Source organism: Macaca nemestrina, chromosome 7 (assembly GCF_043159975.1).
Source record: "Macaca nemestrina isolate mMacNem1 chromosome 7, mMacNem.hap1, whole genome shotgun sequence".
NCBI lineage: Eukaryota > Metazoa > Chordata > Mammalia > Primates > Cercopithecidae > Macaca > Macaca nemestrina.
In genome coordinates, this window is record NC_092131.1 from 22,562,713 (window position 1) to 22,575,185 (window position 12,473).

At 35.7% G+C, this 12,473-nt stretch overlaps 1 long non-coding RNA gene and 1 pseudogene across 4 annotated transcripts in view; one reads left to right on the top strand and one right to left on the bottom strand.

Annotated features, from left to right (window-relative positions):
* Nucleotides 1-12,473, top strand: part of LOC105467606 (uncharacterized) — a 316,568-nt gene that overhangs the window by 238,610 nt on the left and 65,485 nt on the right. The window lies entirely within an intron of this gene.
* On the bottom strand, nucleotides 6,490-6,568 carry LOC112424200 (small nucleolar RNA U3; annotated as a pseudogene).

Here is a 12,473-nt window from a genome sequence, read left to right on the forward strand (position 1 = left end):
AAGAAATACATACTCTTTTTAAAAATGTTTTATTTTGAAATAGTGATAAATTTATAGGAAGTTGCCAAAAAAGGGATGCGAAGGTCCTACGCAACCTTCATACAGTTCCCTCAATGTTAATAATTAGCATAATTGGAGTGTAATATAAAAAACACGAATTGCCTTGGTGTTTTCCATAGTTCTGATTTCACCAGTTGTACCTGTACTCATTTATGTGTGTGAGTGTGTGTAGGTTTATGTACTCCATGTAGTTTTATCACATGCATACTTCCGTGCAACCACTCTAAAATCAAGACCCTTACGTGTCTAGTCGCTTCGGAATTCCTTGCTCTACTCCTTTTATAGTCACTTCCACTCCTCCTGCAGCACCTGCCAACCATTGATTTTTCTTCCTCTCTATTATTATGTTATTTCCTGAATGTTCAATGGAGTTGCATAGTGTATATATTTTTGAGGTTAACTTTTTTGCTCAGCATGATTTCCTAGAGGTGTATCTATGTTGTTACCTATATCAATTGTTTTTCCTTTTTAATGCTGAATATTGTTCTGTGGTATAGTTGTACCCTAGTTTGTCTAGTCATTCACCTGTTGAAGAGCAGAAGTGTGTGTTTTTAATTACAGCAATTAGGAAACAATGACATTTGAAAGATCTCATGTGGAGAATTATAAGACAAATTATTAGTTAGTCCAAAAATGTTATTGAAGGATCTTTTAAGCATATTTATCACATTTTTTTCTCTGTATACATGAGGAAAATATAAAACCTCATACTCTAAAATATAGGCTTTAATACATTTATTTTTATAAATTGTAACTCAACAAGAGTTACAATTGATTTGGTAAAGTGTGCCTTCAAAATGCTTGATCCTGATCTGTTAGTCTTTCATTATTAATGTACTAATGATCCTGGTGTGTGTGTGTGTGTGTTTGTGAGTGTGCACATGTGTGTGTTTCCAAAGTGAAATCCTTGAAGGCAGGAGCTGAAGGGTACTCATCATTATATCTGCAAGGCCTAGCACATTGCCAGGCCCCTAAATCATGTCCAATAACTTTTGTTGAACAAAGTACAATTCCAGAAGTCAAATGCTCTTGACAGAAACTATTTCTATGCCCCTATTATGTAGGCCACTCTAAGTTTCTGTTGGAGAACCAGAAACTGTCAGGTAAGTGATTTTGTTAAGGGCCAGAGTGGTAGAGCTGGTGGTAAGAAGACCCAATCTTCCTTCCACTAGGTCAGGCTGCATTTCCCAAGAAAATGTTGCATCTTTTTGGAATTTTTCCCCACTGTATTTTTAAAAATAGTTTTTAAACTGATAAACTAAGACAATAATCCTTTTCATTTAGAAAAAAATAATAAAAATACAATTGGTCTGTATTACTTATTACTTCACTTGGGAGTATGGATGTCTTAAAGGCTTCACCAACTTTCTTACAAAAAGAAGCAAAACAAGAAGCTATTGCATTTAGAGAAGCAACTACAGTCATTTGCCTCCCACAAAGGCCACTTTAGTGATAGACTTTTATTTCATTGGCATCTTGAATAGAGCTAGCCCCCAGTCTAACAAGTACTTCCAGTACATTCAGAGTCTTCTCTGAGCATGGACAGAGCATTAGATGTCAATAACAGTGATATATTCAAATGAGATTTTTATCCAAAGCCCTTTCATACTCTGGAGCAAAGAAAGTGACCTTTCTAGATAAAATGCCCTCATAATTCTCTACTCTAATGTTTTAAACCCAAAGCGTAGTGAAGGAAAGTAATTTAATATTACAGCATCTTAAAACAACTAAGAAATTCCAGCATTCTTGTGTGGCTGGTGAATATGAAGGATAAAATAAAAAGGACCCCTAACCTGAAGACACAGAAGGCCTTTCTTACTAGATTTTGTAAAAGACTAAAATAGACAATGCCAGGCTTGAGCATATGCAGGGCAAAAAGTGTTGCTACCTACATTTAACATTGTTAGGTTCTTTGGTTTTGTTTCTTTTACTCCTCTAATGTAGAAGATGAAATGACAGAAACTAGAGCCTTATAAGAGTCCCAGTTTCTTGCTTCATTTGAGAGGAGAATTGTTTGTAAGCCAAAAAATATCGTTGAATATTTTGCATGCTAGAAATTCTGTGGCTCAAGGCTGGTTCATTAGACACTGAAGTCCCAGAATTTGCAGGCTAGAGACAAGTGGAAAGAGCAAAGTGTCCTCAAAGCAGTGCAGTAGAAAGACAGGACTCTTTTATTTGTGGCCTCTTTATTCCTTGTCTGTTTTTACTGCTATTCCCAAATAAGGATTTTTAAAACTTTTAAAGTTACTAGAACATGTATGCTTAGGCTTCTCTGCTGTACTCAAGATCTTTCTGCGTCTAAGCTTGCAAAATATGGCAAAAGAAATTTGGAAGCTCTCTTTTCCTCCCTTCTGCTATCCTCTCATGAAGGTTTTCATACTTATCCAAGCTGAGCTGTTATTTTTGATATCAACCCTCTCTAAAATAACCTTTCAAAGATTTTAAGTGTAAATGAATCACATGAGTTCACATACTCATATAAATGGCATTTTTTTCTACAAAATAAATAACACAAATAAGATTAGAGGATAAAAGTGTTTGGTTTACATTTACTGTGAATGAGATCTGGTCCAAAATGCTTAAAACTAATTCCAGCCACCAGCCATCTGACAAGCTCTCACAACTTCTTCTCTTCTAATTCAAAATTTCTGTTCATTGGCACAAACTTTGGAATCAACTCTTTGGAATGAATTTCTATGAATGGTTTGGCATATTTTTGAATGGTATCTACTGAATGAAGCAAGTATATAAGTATAATACACTGCACCTGTTATGAACTGGTTTAAAAAAATACCACCAAGTGCTATAAAAAGGCAATTCTACTGAGGAGGAATGAACATTGATAAGAGTTATTAATATTTACAGTCAGGAAACCTGAATTGAGCAGGTGTTACTATACTAAATGGAGTGAATTCATCAACTTCCAGCAATAGATCATCTTGTAGTGTATCACTTCAGATAAAAATAAAACTTTCTCTAGGGCAAGAAACCAATTAATGCTCTATAGTTGGACTTTAGATCTAATATCACCAGATGATACCGATAAGTTACACTGGAGAATGTGTATGAATAAGTGGGAATAGTTAACTTTTTTTTCAATTAAGAATAAGTGGATTGGATTGATGTCGCTCTACAGGAAACGAATATGTTATTAGGGTTGTACCCCATAGCTATGCTACATGGTGTCTTCTACATTGCTCTAAATTAAAAACGTGATGAAGACGTATTTTATTAAAAGCTTAAAGTCTTTTATACAATACAGCATTTATCTCTTTCAGATATGGAAATGCCAATTCGAAAGGAAAATAATTACTTGTAGAGAATTCGTTGTGTCCTAGTTGATCCTACCTTCTAAACATTCTTCTGATCACTGCTCTTCTCTCCATTTTTACTTCTGCTGCATTAATTCAACTTTTAATATTTTCAAAAAGATTATATCAATAATTTGGCTCTTTGGAGCTGCCAAAATACTCTTTTCTAAAATCAAATTGTATCCCTCCCTGTATTATATCCTTTAGTAGCTCCTCCAATGTCTCAAGGGTAATATCTGGACTTTTTATCTTTTGGTTTTTGGACCATCCCTGTGATAGATACACTAATATTCCCCCCAAAAAAGTCTGCACTGTGATCCCCACAGCCCATAAATATGTCACCTTACATGGCAAAAGGGACTTGACTGTGTTATCCTGAATGATCCAGGTGAGTCCAGTCCAATGTAATCACAAGGCTCCTGGTAAGCAAGAAGCAAAAAGCCCAAAATGAAAAAGGAGATTTGACAATAGAACCAGTTTGGAGTAATGCACTTTGAAGATACAGGAAAGAGCCCAAAGCCAAGGAATGTTGAAGGTCTCTAGGAGCTGGAAAAGGCAAAATAAATAAATAAATAAATAAATAAATAAATAAATAAATAAATAAATTCCTGAAGCCTCCAGAGACATGAAGCTTTGCTAACACCTTGATTTTGGACTTCTGACCTCCAGAACTGTGAGAGAATACAAATTTGTATTGTTTTGAGCCACTAACTTTGTAGTAATTAATTATAATATCAGAAGGAAGCTAATACAATGTCTAGGAGCTGGGACACCACAAGTGCTCAACACATATTAGATAAATGGATGAAAAACTTAATGAAGAGCATCAGTATCCATAAAACCTTGTTTCTTTATGGTTTTCTCTTACATGTTGGCATATTGGATGGCAATTCTGTGAGTCAGATTACAAAGAAATAGAGGTTTCCATCCCTGGAGAAATATGTGCTTTCAAGCTGCAATTTGAATATTTGACATGGAAAGTCTAGATATTTTATTCATCACAGAGGTGTGTGAGGCATATAACTACAGCATTGTGGTTGAGAGTGCATTCTCTGGAGTCAGCCTGCCTGGATTCAAATTCTGGTTCTACTGCTAACTGGTTGCATAGCCCTTTGCAAGGTTTTCAACCAAGTTATGCCTTAATTTTCTCCTATTTAATTCTCACATAAGAAGGGTTTTATGAGAACTAAATAAAATAAAACATAAGGAATATAAAACTGTGTCTGGCTTATAGTAAGCGCTCGATACATTTTAAGCCTTATTATTATTATTCCTGTTATTATTATTATTTTTAGGGTTTGTTCTGTAGGACTGTAATCACATTTTGATTTTCAAAAGTGTTAAGAACTCAATTGCACTTGTTCAACAAACACACCCTCTGGATATATTTTCATCTAATGGCTTCACAGTTGCTTGTATGTAGGCCATATTCTGAAATTATGTTGTTCAATAATAACAGTGATATCATTTTGACGTTACAATTTACCACTTGGGTGCAGTAAAATGGAAATATTTTCCCAGTAATTTATTTATAGTGTTTGTCATTTGAATTATTCAAAGGAGACAAAGTTGAGTAAATAATAAGACTAGCATTCATATCTAGTCTTACTATCCCTGACCGAACATACTGACTTAAGCAGGATTGTTAAATGAAACACTGTTTAAATGGAAAGTGAAACCCTTGATAGCCACAAAGATTTCAAACGAAGAATTTTCTATAGATAGCTTTCTTTTTATGGATACAATGAGACAATATTTGTATTATTGTTTTAACCTAGTGTTTATGAGTTTGGGGTTTGGCAGTTTTCCTAACAATTGTTCCGTTCCTGATTGAAAACCTGGAATTCATCTACTTTACATGAATTGTTCCATTCAGATATAACAGTCTCTGCAGTGTTTGATTTTACTGGCTTAGGTCATTCACGCTGCTGCTGGTGGGACTGCGTATGGCAACATAAAATGAACACACGATTAACTTTTACTAAGTTACAGACATTGACAGTGAAATGGAAACCATAATATATACTACTCGATTCAGTTAGTTAAAGAAGACCCCATAAAAACTGCTTGAGGCTGTCTGTTCATTTCTGTTTTGTTTTTCTTTTATAAAATGAATACTTTTAAGAAATACATTTTAAGTCTTAATATATACTGATATGTTTGCATATGCGTATTGGTGTTCTTGTAAACAACTCCTATTCTCTTGACCACATTGTCAAATAAGAAATAGCTGTATCTAAACTTTCCAGATTTTTCTTTGATAGAATTATTTTTTCAACCTCATGTATGCAGGATTTAACTAGGTCTGATATTTGATACAATCCCATGTTTTCAGTGGATACTATATTTTTATGTAAATCTGTTAATTAAAAGCTTTTTATTATTCTTATTTTTTGAACACATTATTTTATCCATTGTTCATTTATTTATTCAATTGTCACTCTCATCTTTTCCAACTTTACACTAAATATTAGACATACACTGACAGTGTCACACGACCCTGAAGTCAAAAGATCTGACTGTATTATACCGTTCTCTTTATAGTGCATTACCAAATAAATTATCTTTGCCATGTAAATTTTACTTTTGCTATACTGAATCAATGTGGGTTGCAGAGAAGCCATTTGGAAAACACTTGGATTAGAATAATTTTAGGTTTTCTGATCTGTTGCATACCAAGCAAAGGAAGGTAATTAGCTCTGTGTACCCTGTACAGCATGGGAACATATTTACATATGAAAATAAACCAAAAGGCTTAAATAAGCAAATACCGTTTCAGTTACCACATTAATCAGCTTGAAATATAGTTTGTTCATATCCTTCTTAGCATAGAAGTATTCAGTGTCTCCTTACATGTGATTAAATCAGCTACATTCAATAAACATTTATTAACATCTACTGTGTTCAAGGCATTTTGCTGAGTGTTACATGCCATAGCCACCAGGTCTTAGTAAAACTTGCAATCAGAATATGGGGTTTTGGGGAATGATGGAATAAGAAAAGTAGAGAAAAATAAGGTTAGAAGATAGGTTTAAGTAATATGCTTTGTGTTTTCAATGTAATATTGGCTGGCAGAATGGGGAAAAGCATCTTAGTGGCATGGGTCTCTTTGGATAATTAGCATTTTAGTGCTCTACACGTTCAGAGAAACTACTCTGGTAACAAACTATAGAAATGATCCCTGAAAGTACAGTCTTGGATAATTAGCATTTTAATGACTGAGATAGGTGAAGTAGATGATATTTGATACTGTTTGGCTGTGTCTCCCACCCAAATCTCACCTTGAACTGTAATAATCCCCACATGTTAAGGGTGGGGCCAGGTGGAGATAATTGAATCATAAGGGCAGTTTCTCTCATACTGTTCTCATGGTAGTGAATGAGTCTCAGGAGATCTGACGGTTACATAAATGGGAATTCCCCTGCACACGCTCTTTCCTGTCTGCCGCCATGTAAGACGTGACTTTGTTCCTTAATCGCTTTCCATCATGATTGTGAGGCCTCCCCAGCTATGCGGAACTGTGAGTTTATGAAACCTTTTTCCTTTATAAATTACCCAGTCTCAAATGTGTCTTTATTAGCAGTGTGAGAACAGACTAACACATTATTACAGTGAAAATATTCACTACTTCTCCGTACTGGGCCAGAACATGGAGAGGTATTATACTCCTTACCCCATTTAGGTCAGATTTTGTCAAATAACTGCCTTTCATTAATAAAATGTTCACCATTTCCAAGAAAAAACTTTCAGAGTCCCACTTTCTCTCTGTTCCTTCTGCCAAGTGACTGTTGTGTTCCAGAGAAAAGTTGCTCTATTAGCTTATTCTGAGAATGGAGGGGCATGGAACAAAGCCATAGGCAAACATGGTAAGCAGGAATGTGAGTGGGAAATACACCTCTGTGGTTTTAACCCACTAAGGGTTGGAATCTATTCATTACTAGAGAAAAATGTAGTTTAAACCGTCTGATACAGGGACAAGACACTCTGGAAGATGCGACAAACACACAGAGAAGACATAGAGACAGGAAATTAAACAGCATTTGATTTAGAGACAAAGAGAGTAAGGGAATTGTACATAGAAGTGTCGTTTGTATTCACATTGCAGAGGACCCTATGCGTCTGAATGCTGGAACTAGTAGTAGTCAATAGCTAACTTAATAGGCAATAAGTTAACACTAGATGATTAAACTAGAAAAATGGCTTCTTAGAGCTATACTTCAAGAAACATTTCTCTGAGAGCTGGATGTAGGAAGTATTGTGAAGAGAAATGGGAAGTAAAATTTTGGAAAGACTATTCACTTGGCTATATTTATTAAGCACATCTGTGTCAGACATTGAGAGGGGCATAGGTGGTAGAATGAAGAAGTAATCCTTGCTTTTACAAAAGTTACATTTTAGTAGACAGACAGATATTAAATAATAAAACAAGTAAATAATAAAATTTTCTACTGTTAAAAGTGCTAGGAAAAAACCAGAATGTTATGGTAGTGAATGATAGAGAAAATTTACTCAGGACCATAAGGACAGCTACTCAACAGCTTCTTAAGCAAATAATATCAGAGGAATGCCTAAAATAGGAGGTGATAATTGGAACCAATGGGAATTGCAAGGTTTCAATGACTGTGAAAAGCATTCTCAGACTGATTTGTTATTTAGTCCAAAGGATAAATTCTCAGACTGATTTGTTATTTAGTCCAAAGGATAAAAGAAAAAGAAGATGCCACTGTGACTGATTTTTTGGGTCTGGATAACTGGGGACTTGGTAGACACTTCTGCAGAAATAACTATTTTGGGAATGAGTTTCTAAGAGGAAAAGAGACTTCTCGGTGCCAATTATTATGAAGCTAAAATACAGATATGGAGGAAAGATAGGAATGTCCAATGGACAATGGGCAATGTAGGTTTGGAACTAGAGAGAAAGCCTGTGGCTAGGAACATTGACTTGAAAATTGAAACTTTAGTTAAATATGAAATATCTAAGGTAGACTGAAGCTTGAAGTTAAATATTTGGTAGTCGGGGGAATAAATGTATTTGAAAAATTGTTAGAGAGACTAAAGGTAAAACCTGTGTAGTATAAAGTTTGTGTTAGCCTGTCATTTGAAAAACCAGGAGGTGCAGCCCAAAGAATTTGGCCTGCTATGATCTGGGCTCTGACTATCTCCATCTTTGTGATCCTTAACAAGATATCTTATTTCTCAGTCAGTTTTATCATCTATAAAATGGAGATAATAAATTGCATCTTGGTTGGTGCTGGGTCTGAAAGTTCGTGTCTCCCTCAAATTCATATGTTAAAATAACTCCCAGGGTGATGGCATTAGGAGGTGGGGATTTGGGAGAAGGGATTAGGTCTTGAGGGTAGAGTCCTTATGAATGGAATTCATGCCCTTACAAAAGAGACCTCAGAGAGCTCCCTGGCCCCTTCCACCACGTGAAGACACAGCAAGAAATTGGCAGTCTGTATCCGGAAGAGGGCCCTCACCACAAACTAACGATGATGGCACCCTGACCTTGGACTTCCTAGCCTTTAGAAATGGGATAAATAAGTTTCTGTTGTTATAAGCTACCCAGTCTATGGTGTTTTCTTACACCAGCCTGAATAGACTAAGGCAGCTGGAAATTTGGGGGAGAATGAAATGACATGACTTATTGAAGTATCTCTCATGGTGCTTGGCACGTAGAGTAGGTTAAGTGTTACTTTCTATTTCCAACATTGTTATCCAAGACTTCCTCATGTCCATCCAATATATAAACAGTTATTTAGGAATCTTACACTATCTGAATCTTGTCAGAATCCCTTTCATAAGATTCACTTTTAGTCCTATCGTTTTTTCTATAAAGTATTTTCTGACTATCCCAGCCTCTTCTGAATTGCTGTATCATATATTGTCTATCTTATTCATTGGCTCACAATTTATCTTTTAGGTTCTGATTCCTTTCCAGATTACAAGTCACTTGCATACAAATGTTGTCTCATATATTTTGAATTCTAGCGACTTTCATGTTATCCCATCTAGAGTGGGAACTTTAAGAAAATAAATATCTTTATTGATGATATTTTTAATATAGTAGAAGTTCTTCCATCTAACCCAAACAGGACCTGTAGTTAGAGAAATAATTTTTAAAAATACTATTATAGGTGAAACTTATATATAAAATGTAACACATATACCATAGCAAGTTTATGTCAACTTTAAACAAGACCTGCAAAGTGTGCCAGGAAGGCAGTCTTCAACAGGTAAACCCTAGCACGGGTGCTGTTTATTTCCCCAGTGTGGTGTCTGTGAATGCTGGCTGAGTTTGAACAGCAAGGAATGAGTGTATAATAATATATTCCATGTCACTTGAGCTGAAAACTTCAGCATGACTATTGACTCTTGACTTTTTAAAAATTCTGTCCCCATGTCTGATAATCACATACTTCTTAATTTTCCATTTCAACATACATTACCCTCATATAAACACTTGTTACCAAACTCTAAGATCATCATCACTGCAATGTGGCTGTTCTCCTCACATCCAGTATCTCCCTTTCATTCATTGTCCACATTGAGGCTTTTCAAATCATTGAGTATTAAAGTTGCTATGTCTTTCCAGCTTTGCTCATCTTCTTTGCTTTCAGAACGAACCCTGATACACTGACACGCCGGTTTTCTGTGTCTTTGGACTTCAAGCCAGATGTGATTGTTGGTCCAAGTATGAACTCTTAACTCAAACTGAGGCCAAAAAGTAACCTCTTTCAGGGATTTAAAATTAGACAAAGACATCAAAACTGTGAGCCGCTAGTGGCTGTCATTGTTAATGTCTGCCTTCCAGGTGAGAAGTTGTGCCAGGAAGATCTTTCAGTGTAGATGACCAAAACTGTCTAGTTCCTCCCCTTTCCTAGGCTTCATTTTTCAATTCTGCACTTCTTTTCTTCTTAAGTTAGCTAGAGCCAGTTTCCTTATTTGCAACCCCATAAATAATATGCATTTGCTTATACTGTGTAATGTAAGCATAGTTATAATTGTTCTGTTCTCATCATAGTTGTTAAATAACTTGTCTTCCATTTAAAAAATTTCAACTATTCTTAGCCATGATATTAAGACTTTCCACTGTCTCCTTTAAAGTTTTAGTGTGACCTTATTCCCTTCACTCTCATTCACACATTTTCTTTAATTATTACTAAGTGTGAGTCTAATATGACCCTACAGAGATGTTGTTAAGAGCGTGAGTCCTGGCATCATGTAGCCTAAACTAAAACCCTTCTGTTCCAACTTACTAGCTGAATGACCTTGACAAGTTTTTTAAATTCTCTGTGCATCAATTTCTTAATCCCTCACATGGGGATAACAATGATGGCACCTACTCATACTGTCATTATAAAGATCAATTTGTTAATATTCACAAGGATTAGTTCCTGGTACATATTCTAGGTTTAATAAATGTATCTATGATGATTGTTTCTTGTTCCTAAACTATACTTGGTACCTTTCACCCTCTGAATTTCTTCTCATTGTCCTTCTCTATTTCTAAACAGATTAGTAATATCTACTGCTCAAACACAGCCCAAATGACACCTCCTCAAAAGAATCTCCCAGAGCTGCCAAATCTAAGTGATCTCTCCTATGAAATTTTCATTGTATTTCATCACACTGTATTAGTCTGTTCTCATGCTGCTAATAAAGAGATGCCCAAGACTGGGTAATTTATAAAGGAAAGAGGTTTAATGGACTCACAGTTCCACATGGCTGGGGAGGCCTTACAATCATGGCAGAAGGCAAAGGAAAAGTAAAGGCATGTTTTACATGGCGGCAGGCAAGAGAACTTGTGCAGGGGAACTCCCATTTATGAAACATCAGATCTCCTGAGACTTGTTCACTACCATGAGAACAGTTTAGGGGAATCCATCCCCATAATTCAGTTATCTCCACCTGGCCCCACCCTTGACATAAGGAAATTGTCACAATTCAAGATGAGATTTGAGTGGGCACAAAGCCAAACCATCTAATATCTAATATTCCCTCTGTTCCTGCTGCAGAACAATTTCTGCATTCTGTCCTGCTTTATTGTTGTTATATGTGCATATTCCTTTTTATTATTATTATTAATAGTCTTTAAATTCAGAGGGGCCCATGTCTCTGCCTTGTGGGTTCTCCAAACGTAGCACAATGAAGCAAAGTTCACAGGTTCAAAAGAGATGTTTGCTAAGAGCATAGCGAGAGAAATACTTCACATTTTACCCTCATTCCACCAAGTGAGAAAGAAAGTGTATAAATAGTGTCTCTTTTTGATAAAGGAGGGAAATGACTTGCTCAAGTATATTTAATTATTTGGTTACACATCAGGGACTGAAGATCTGAAGTTGATGACTTCTCCCAGCCTACATGTTTCTAATCCATTCCATTTCTGAGCATAACCTTTTGTCCAGCTAACACACACTTAGGTATGGTGAGGAATTGAGGAAGTAGTGTTATTGTGATTGGTATTCAACCTTGAACATAAATTTGCAGTTTTAAGTGTACATTTGAATAGACTCCTTAGAAGACTGTGGAGAAAAGTTGTCCTAAAGAGAGAAAGTGAAAATAGATTTGCTGTATGTCATGGAGAAAGTTCACATAGATGTTCTTCTTTAACCTTTCCTTCTAGGGTTACTAGGGTTGGACATGTAGGAAAAGACTTTGTCAACTCAGTGGGAGATTTAAAAAAAGCTGTGCCAATTAGGGTCTATGAGTACGGCTTCTAGTTAACCCAGGTGTAAAGAGATTTACAGGTCAAAATTAAAACTCATGAATAGGGTAACATGAAGCTTAGCCTGCCCACTATACATACATTTGTATTACTGAAATATTTTTCTTTCTTAGCACTACGGTGTGTCTAATTTGATGAGAAAATAAAACCACTAAATTACAATCTTTTTGGCTCCTCAGCTGACCTTTTTCCTTATGAATGTTTTTCAGCGGGAGTTTTGGGCAAAACAAAAGTCGGAAAGAAACACTCCATTATCTTTCATTGCATTTTATTTAAATGTTATTGGAGACATTTGTCAAAATAAGAGGAAATGGGATGTATAAATATCTCACTGCTCCCAGAATGTAGGCACAGTTCAGAAAAGATGAAATCAA